We start from the raw sequence: 7,273 nt of genomic DNA on the forward strand, positions 1-7,273 counted from the left end.
TCGGGCAACGCTTCGGAGCGCGTCCTGGCGGCGCCCAGCAGCGACCTGGACGTGAACACCGACATCTACTCCAAGGTGCTGGTGACGGCCGTGTACCTGGCGCTCTTCGTGGTGGGCACGGTGGGCAACTCGGTGACCGCGTTCACGCTGGCGCGCAAGAAGTCGCTGCAGAACCTACAGAGCACCGTGCACTACCACCTGGGCAGCCTGGCGCTGTCCGACCTGCTCATCCTGCTGCTGGCCATGCCCGTAGAGCTGTACAACTTCATCTGGGTGCACCACCCCTGGGCCTTCGGCGACGCCGTCTGCCGCGGCTACTACTTCCTGCGCGACGCCTGCACCTATGCCACGGCCCTTAACGTGGCCAGCCTGAGCGTGGAACGCTACCTGGCCATCTGTCACCCCTTCAAGGCCAAGACCCTCATGTCCCGCAGCCGCACCAAGAAGTTCATCAGCGCCATCTGGCTGGCCTCGGGGCTGCTGGCTGTGCCCATGATCTTCACCATGGGCCAGCAGAACCGCAGCGCAGACGGCCAGCACCCCGGCGGGCTGGTGTGCACACCCATCGTCCACACCGCCACCGTCAAGGTTGTCATCCAGGTGAGCAGCCTCTTCCGGGGGAGAAGGGCCGGGAGGAAACAGGGGTCTGCGGGCACCAGGCTGGGTCTCGCAAGGGGGACGTCAGTAGCCACCCCCTCGGGGAAACCTCAGTGTTTCCCTTTCCTTCACCACAAAGCTAGTTTCCAGTGGCATACTATCTGGACACAGGGACTTGGAGAAATGTCACTGAGAAAGTCTATGCCTGGGAGGCTGAGAAGGGGAGAGGGGCCCTCAGGAGCAGCCTGACCCTTCTCACCTCTCGCTCCAGAGTCCCAGCCTCAGTCTCATCTCATCTGCTGAAGGGAGCTGGAGCCCCAATCAGCCCCAGGTCTCCCTGGGGCCCATGGATGGACCTCAGGTGTCTCCAGATTCTCTAAGGTCTAATGCAGACTTGTGTGTGCTGGGGCCCACCTCTTTAAGGGGTAAGGTCCCTTTCACCAGCTTCTCTAGAGGCTTTGTGCTCCCAGGAGCTTATCTGCCCCTCTCCTCAGCAGCAGAAGCCCCCAGACCAGCTCCCCCAGTGCCTTCTGGCTGCCTTGCTCCAGCCCAAACTTGGGAGTCACCTTGGGCTGGTCCCTTGTCTAGCCTCAGTTTTTCCATCTGCGAAGTGGGGTGATCATAGCATTGGCCTCGGAAGGTAGAGCATTTGGGAGAGAACTCGTAAGGAGCGTTTGCATGGTCCCTGGCACAGAGAGGCCCTCGCAGTTACTATTATTGCTGTTGTTGATGGTGGTGATGATGTTGTTTCTGCTGGGAAGAGTATAAGAAATCTGGGTGTGCTGTGGGGGTCATGGCGAGGTGAATAAAACTGGAGCCAAGTGACCAAGAGCCCTCCAAGGGTCTGAGAAAAATGCCTTGAGAACCCAAGTGAGAACCCTCCTTGGGAGTCAGCTTGGACGAGGCAGCCTGACAGGTGGGGGGATTTCAGCCGCGGGTGGGGAAGGCTTAGCCGGCAAAGGCCCTGAGGTAAGAGGAGGGTTTCCAGAGTAAGTCAGGACAGAAATAACACGTTGAACAGTACCTTGGCCCTAGGACATGGGTAGCCATGGAGGTGTGGTGTTTTTTCCATCCCAGGGTGGAGAAAGGAAGGCAAAGGGTTGAAGGATCTGCACAGGGTCTCCCTGCACTCTGCCTAGTTAGAACATGGGCAGGGCAGCTGGCCATCCCCGTCTGGCTGGCCCTTCCCACCCTGAGCCATGGGCAGCTTGCTAGCAGACCTTCCACGGCTATCTCAGAAGCCGGGTTATGATGGCATGCAGGTGGGAGAGACGGCAGGGTGGGGCAGGGGCTGTGGTCTGCCTGACAATCTCTGGGCTATGACTGACTCTCCAGCAGCCACTGCCGATGTGTGCTGTGGGAGCAGAATGCAACTCCCAGCCCCACCGCCAGCACATGGAACTTGTAGCTACAGGTGGCCCCCGCATGAGGAGCCCTTCCCGAGCACCTGCTTGCAGTAGGGGGATGGGTCAGAGCCCACCGGCCTCTGCGGCAGGGCCCCTTCCCTGTGCCAGGGCAGAAGCAAACAGGCCCATGTGTGGCCAACAGAGTGAGAAATCACCTCCCTCCGTCCTTGGGGGTCTCATGTTGCTTTGCCCGGTGGGACCTCTTGGCAGTCAGTTGAGGGCCCTGGGGGGCACCAGCCACTCCACCTGCCTCCAGAAGGTTTGACTTAACAGTTGGGTTGGTGACAGAGGGGCCAGCCACACCCGCTGCCCAGCCAGGAGACGCCTCCACTCAGACTCCCATCCCCCTGCCTTCCTCCAAGGCCCCCCGCCGGGCATGGTCAGGGGCAGCCTGGCCTTTTGCAGTCATCAGAAACAACAGCAGCAAAGCAGAGAGAGCTGGAGGACAGCCCGGCCCAGCCCTAGATGCATCATCTCTGTGCAGGTCCAAGGAATCGCCCCAAAGCGCCATTCCTGTGAGTCTTGTTGCTGGGGTGCTGCGTAGAGTGATGCTCCATGTCGCTCTGTGGCCGAGTCCTGGTCATTTGTCCACGCGCAGATGCCATTGAGTATTGACTGGGGCAGGCCCCGTCTGCACCCCACAGACGCAGCGCTGGCCGGGCATTTCCTGAGCCCTTGGAGAACACAGTTAACAGCACTCGCCAGGCTTCTTGGGTCCTGGCAGCTGCTCCGTGAGTCTGAAAAGAACATCCTGGCCCTCCCCCACCCTCCTGCACCACCACCTGCCATTTTAGGAAAGGTTTCCCGGGGGTGGAGGGGTTTTATGGTCCCCACGTGGGTTTCTGGGCTGGCTGGCAGATCTGGGAGAAGGTCCACTGTTTTCAAACAATGACGTCTGGCACGAGGGGAGCTGGGCACACTCACCCATGTGTCTCTTACTGGCCATGTTTGGAAGTGCTGAGGCATTGCCCAGTCATGGTGGCCCCTCTTCCCAAAACGGGGCTTCAGCCATCCCGAGTCCACCATGAGGCCTGCTGCCCTCTGTACCTGTGGGACTCCAGTCTGGACACTTGTAGACAGGGTCATGTTTAGAAATGAGGTGGTTTGATGATAGAATTTCTGAGCAACTTTGAATAATCGTCGCTGAACATAGCTGGGCATTTTCTGAGCATGGGGCCTAGGGCTGGGGAGTGGACAGGGCAGGGCCACCCCCAGGCCAGCAGCCAGGATACAGAGCTTCTCTTAAAGTCCCCAGACCCAACCCTGATGCCTACAGGGATGTGGGAGGAGAACCCGGGGACTCAGACACTGTCTTGTCCCTCCTCCGACCACCCAGACATGCAGCCGTGCCTGTGTGGGTCGACCTCGAGTCCTGTGTGATCCTTTTGCCATCCAGACCCAGCCTCCTACTTTGACCTTGGGTGTCACAGGCTCTGTGCAGCTGGCCTCAGGGCTGATGGCCCCAGCTGTGTTCATTCATCCAGGGGTGTGTACTGAATGTGTGCACAGACATGTACCCCGGAGACCGATAACAGCAGAGCCCTGGGTTTGGGTGTCTGGTTCAGATCTGACCAAGCCCAGGGGCTGGTCTCACCTGGTTCCACCTTAGAGACCCCCAGCCCCAACGCAGGACCCAGCAGCATCTCTGCCACCTTTTCCAGGGCAGCCACTTTGTGGCCTCCAGCTCCAAGCTCCAGGGCCACATCTGCTCTGGTCTGGGTTCCAGCCCCAGCACCCTGGATACATGCTGTCCCTGTGTGGGCTCCCACTTACCCAGTTCCGGGATGAAGGCTTGGGAGGCTCTGACCAGCTGCGGCCCAATGTTCTGAGGCCCGGGGGACTGAGTCTCTGCACATGCATGTGGGCACACACAGACACACATGCACACACATATGTGCACACGGAAACACACAATGTGTGTGGCTGGCCCATGGCTCACTTGGGAGAGCGTGGTGCTGACAACACCAAGTCAAGGGTTAAGATCCCCTTACTGGTCATTTAAAAAAAGAAAGAAAGAAAGAAACACACAGTTTGTGACCATGGTCCTGCGCAGTGTCCTATCCATGTTGTAGGCCGTCTCCACAGCTAGCAGAAGAGAATCTGGGAGTTCCACTTCCCTGACTCTCTTTTCCCTCAGAAGTGCAGAGGTGCCTGTGCTGCTCAAGGCTGCAGGACCTCGGCGCCAAGGCCTGCGGTGGGCTGGTGAGGGGAGCTCAGAGTCTGGCTCACGGGGTCATGGCCTGACTTCTCTAAACAGGCCGCAGAGCAGAGACCCCCTGGCATCAGGGGCATCTCCCCTGCTCAAGGCTGCAGGACCTCGGCGCCAAGGCCTGCGGTGGGCTGGTGAGGGGAGCTCAGAGTCTGGCTCACGGGGCCATGGCCTGACTTCTCTAAACAGGCCGCAGAGCAGAGACCCCCTGGCATCAGGGGCATCTCCAGCCCTCGACACTAATGGACACAGGGCAGGGGGCCTGAATGCCCCAAAACCTGGCCCTTTATTAGCACTGGGGTGACCAGGAGCAGTCGCTGCAGATGTCCTGGGAGTAGCCGGACTCCCCTCCACTGAAACCTGGTTTGCAGTAAATACACAGTCCTCGTGATGCATGACCCAGCAGTGACATGTTTTCCATCCTGAGGACCCTTTGCTCTGTGAGCAGCGACAGGAGAGAAACTAGCAGCCTCCCCGGTCAGAGCAGCCCATCTGCACACCGGCCAAGCTCAGGGGTCTTGGGGAGGGCTGATGGGGGGGCACTGAACTGAGTGGCTGCGTCTTTTGATCAGTCTTCAGAGGCCCCTCCCCCATGGCCACACACTGCTTTCAAGAGAATGAAAACACAGACCACAGATGGGAGACAATTCCTGCAAAAGTCATGTCTGATAAAGGACTCATATACCAAACAATCAAAACCCCCCAAACAGGGCCGGCCCGGTGGCGCACTGCGCTAGTGCGCCGCTTGGGAAGTGCGGAGGCGCTCCNCATGGCCTGACTTCTCTAAACAGGCCGCAGAGCAGAGACCCCCTGGCATCAGGGGCATCTCCAGCCCTCGACACTAATGGACACAGGGCAGGGGGCCTGAATGCCCCAAAACCTGGCCCTTTATTAGCACTGGGGTGACCAGGAGCAGTCGCTGCAGATGTCCTGGGAGTAGCCGGACTCCCCTCCACTGAAACCTGGTTTGCAGTAAATACACAGTCCTCGTGATGCATGACCCAGCAGTGACATGTTTTCCATCCTGAGGACCCTTTGCTCTGTGAGCAGCGACAGGAGAGAAACTAGCAGCCTCCCCGGTCAGAGCAGCCCATCTGCACACCGGCCAAGCTCAGGGGTCTTGGGGAGGGCTGATGGGGGGGCACTGAACTGAGTGGCTGCGTCTTTTGATCAGTCTTCAGAGGCCCCTCCCCCATGGCCACACACTCCAGCAAAGCTCTTCCCAGCATCATCAGGCACGAGTCCATCAGACCTGCTGCCCGCGGCTGCTGCCACGTTCCATGGCCAAAGGAACTTACTCACGGGGGCTTAGCCTCTGCCTTGGCCTTTGTTTTCTCAGAAAACCACTTTCATATTTACTGCAGACACAAGTGCTCCTGGCTGGGAGTGAACCCCGACCTCAGAGGCAGTGGCCAGCCAAGGTAGGGGTGGAAGTGGGGGCACACCCTCCCTCTCAGCGGCCAGGCGAGGGGTGGGGAGCTGTCTCTGGCTCCAATTCATGCAGGAGGAATTGGACGCCACCTCCACCTGCTCAGAGTCCATGGGCAGGTCGATCCCAAGGTGGCTTGGAGAGCACCTGGGCCGTTAAAGGCCAACAGGATTCCACGGAGGGAGTAGCCACTGAGACCTGTTTCCACAAGGAAGGAAACTGGCTCCAATAAGTCAGGCCGTCAAACATGTCCTTGATGTCTCTTCTGTGCCACCACTGGCTGTCCAGCACCGTCCAACTCAGGAGTTTCCCCGAGACCCCTCGGTCTTGCGTGTGTTCTCTCCCCACTCCTTGACCGTCTCATTTTTCCATCCAGCCATGGCTTAATCTTGGACTGTGTCGGTCGTAACTGGCGCGGCATCCTCAATGCTGACATGAGGGCGTGAAGTTTGAGGCATGACAGGGTCTCTCCATCATCTCAAAGTGTCTCCCATGAAGCAACATCCCAGCGGAGAAACGCGGCAGATGCCAGCCCACCCAGCCACCGAAGTGAGCGTCACAAGAAACGGTGCTGTGTGGGCCTTCCATACGCAGAACCTCAGTCCAATCACGAGGGAGCATCAGGACGTCCCTAAATTGAGCGACAATTTACAAAACAATGGGCCTGTGCTCAAAACTCATCTAGGTCGTGAGAGACAAAGAAAGGCTGAGGGGCCNACAATGGGCCTGTGCTCAAAACTCATCTAGGTCGTGAGAGACAAAGAAAGGCTGAGGGGCCACACGCAACGCAGGGTTTCAGATCTGTTCCTGGGCCGGAGAGGGAAGCACTGCACAGGACACCGCTGAGTCACCTGCCAGAGCTGGGGAGGCCCGCACATCGGTTGGTAACACTGCATCGGTGCTGGGTTAGATTTCTTGGTTTTGATGAATTTACTGTGGTCTGTAAGGGAACATCTTGATCTTGGGAAATAGGAACAGAGGGATTTCCAGGCCAGGGAGGGTGACGTCCAGAACAAGACTGTGGATACATGCAGGAGAGGAAGCAGGTGATAAAACAAGTGGGCACGCTGCTTGTGGTGGGACCAGACGGCCCGGAGTGGGGCCAATGGGCCTGGCGAAGGGCAGAGAAGAGCTCTTCGTATTATTCTTGCAAACTTTCTGCAGTTTGGAACTTTTCCGAGTTAGAAGGTTGCAGAAGGAGTGCTGTGTGGGGTTCTGTAGGAACAGAGAATGCTTGCACGAGGCAGAGGGAGCCCCACCCCATCAGACCTTGTTGTGAGTGGGAAATGGACCCACAGGAGGACTGCCCACTCTGTGCAGCTCCACTCCGTGGCTGGCCACGGTTTCTCATCTGCAGCACGAGGGGTCGGACACAGCTGGCAGGGCAAACCACACACTTCCTCCTGCCTGAAAAGTCCATGACCCTTTGTAGGGGAAGAATCAAGCATTTTTCCTGCCTTTTCTATACAAACGGTAGTTTAGAATAACCCAGGAGTAGAGAAGGGCAATGTGTCAGTGTAGAAATACTCCAGCTAATGAAGAAGGGACAAGAGCGTCAGAACCCCCGCCTGCACTCCTGATGAATTAATGGACGTGGCGCTGGTTCTCAGCAGCTGTTGACGTCCCAAGGGG

At 58.2% G+C, this 7,273-nt stretch overlaps 1 pseudogene across 1 annotated transcript; it reads left to right on the forward strand.

The window, feature by feature from the left end:
• The first annotated feature begins 6 nt into the window (after window positions 1-6).
• Window positions 7-4,205, forward strand: LOC103608668 (annotated as a pseudogene). Its single transcript, XR_552081.1, has 3 exons — window positions 7-644; window positions 2,648-2,734; window positions 4,141-4,205. The product of XR_552081.1 is annotated as a neurotensin receptor type 1 pseudogene (transcript).
• The last annotated feature ends 3,068 nt before the right edge of the window (window positions 4,206-7,273 follow it).

This window comes from Galeopterus variegatus, unplaced genomic scaffold (genome assembly GCF_000696425.1).
Source record: "Galeopterus variegatus unplaced genomic scaffold, G_variegatus-3.0.2 Scaffold8674, whole genome shotgun sequence".
Lineage (NCBI taxonomy): Eukaryota > Metazoa > Chordata > Mammalia > Dermoptera > Cynocephalidae > Galeopterus > Galeopterus variegatus.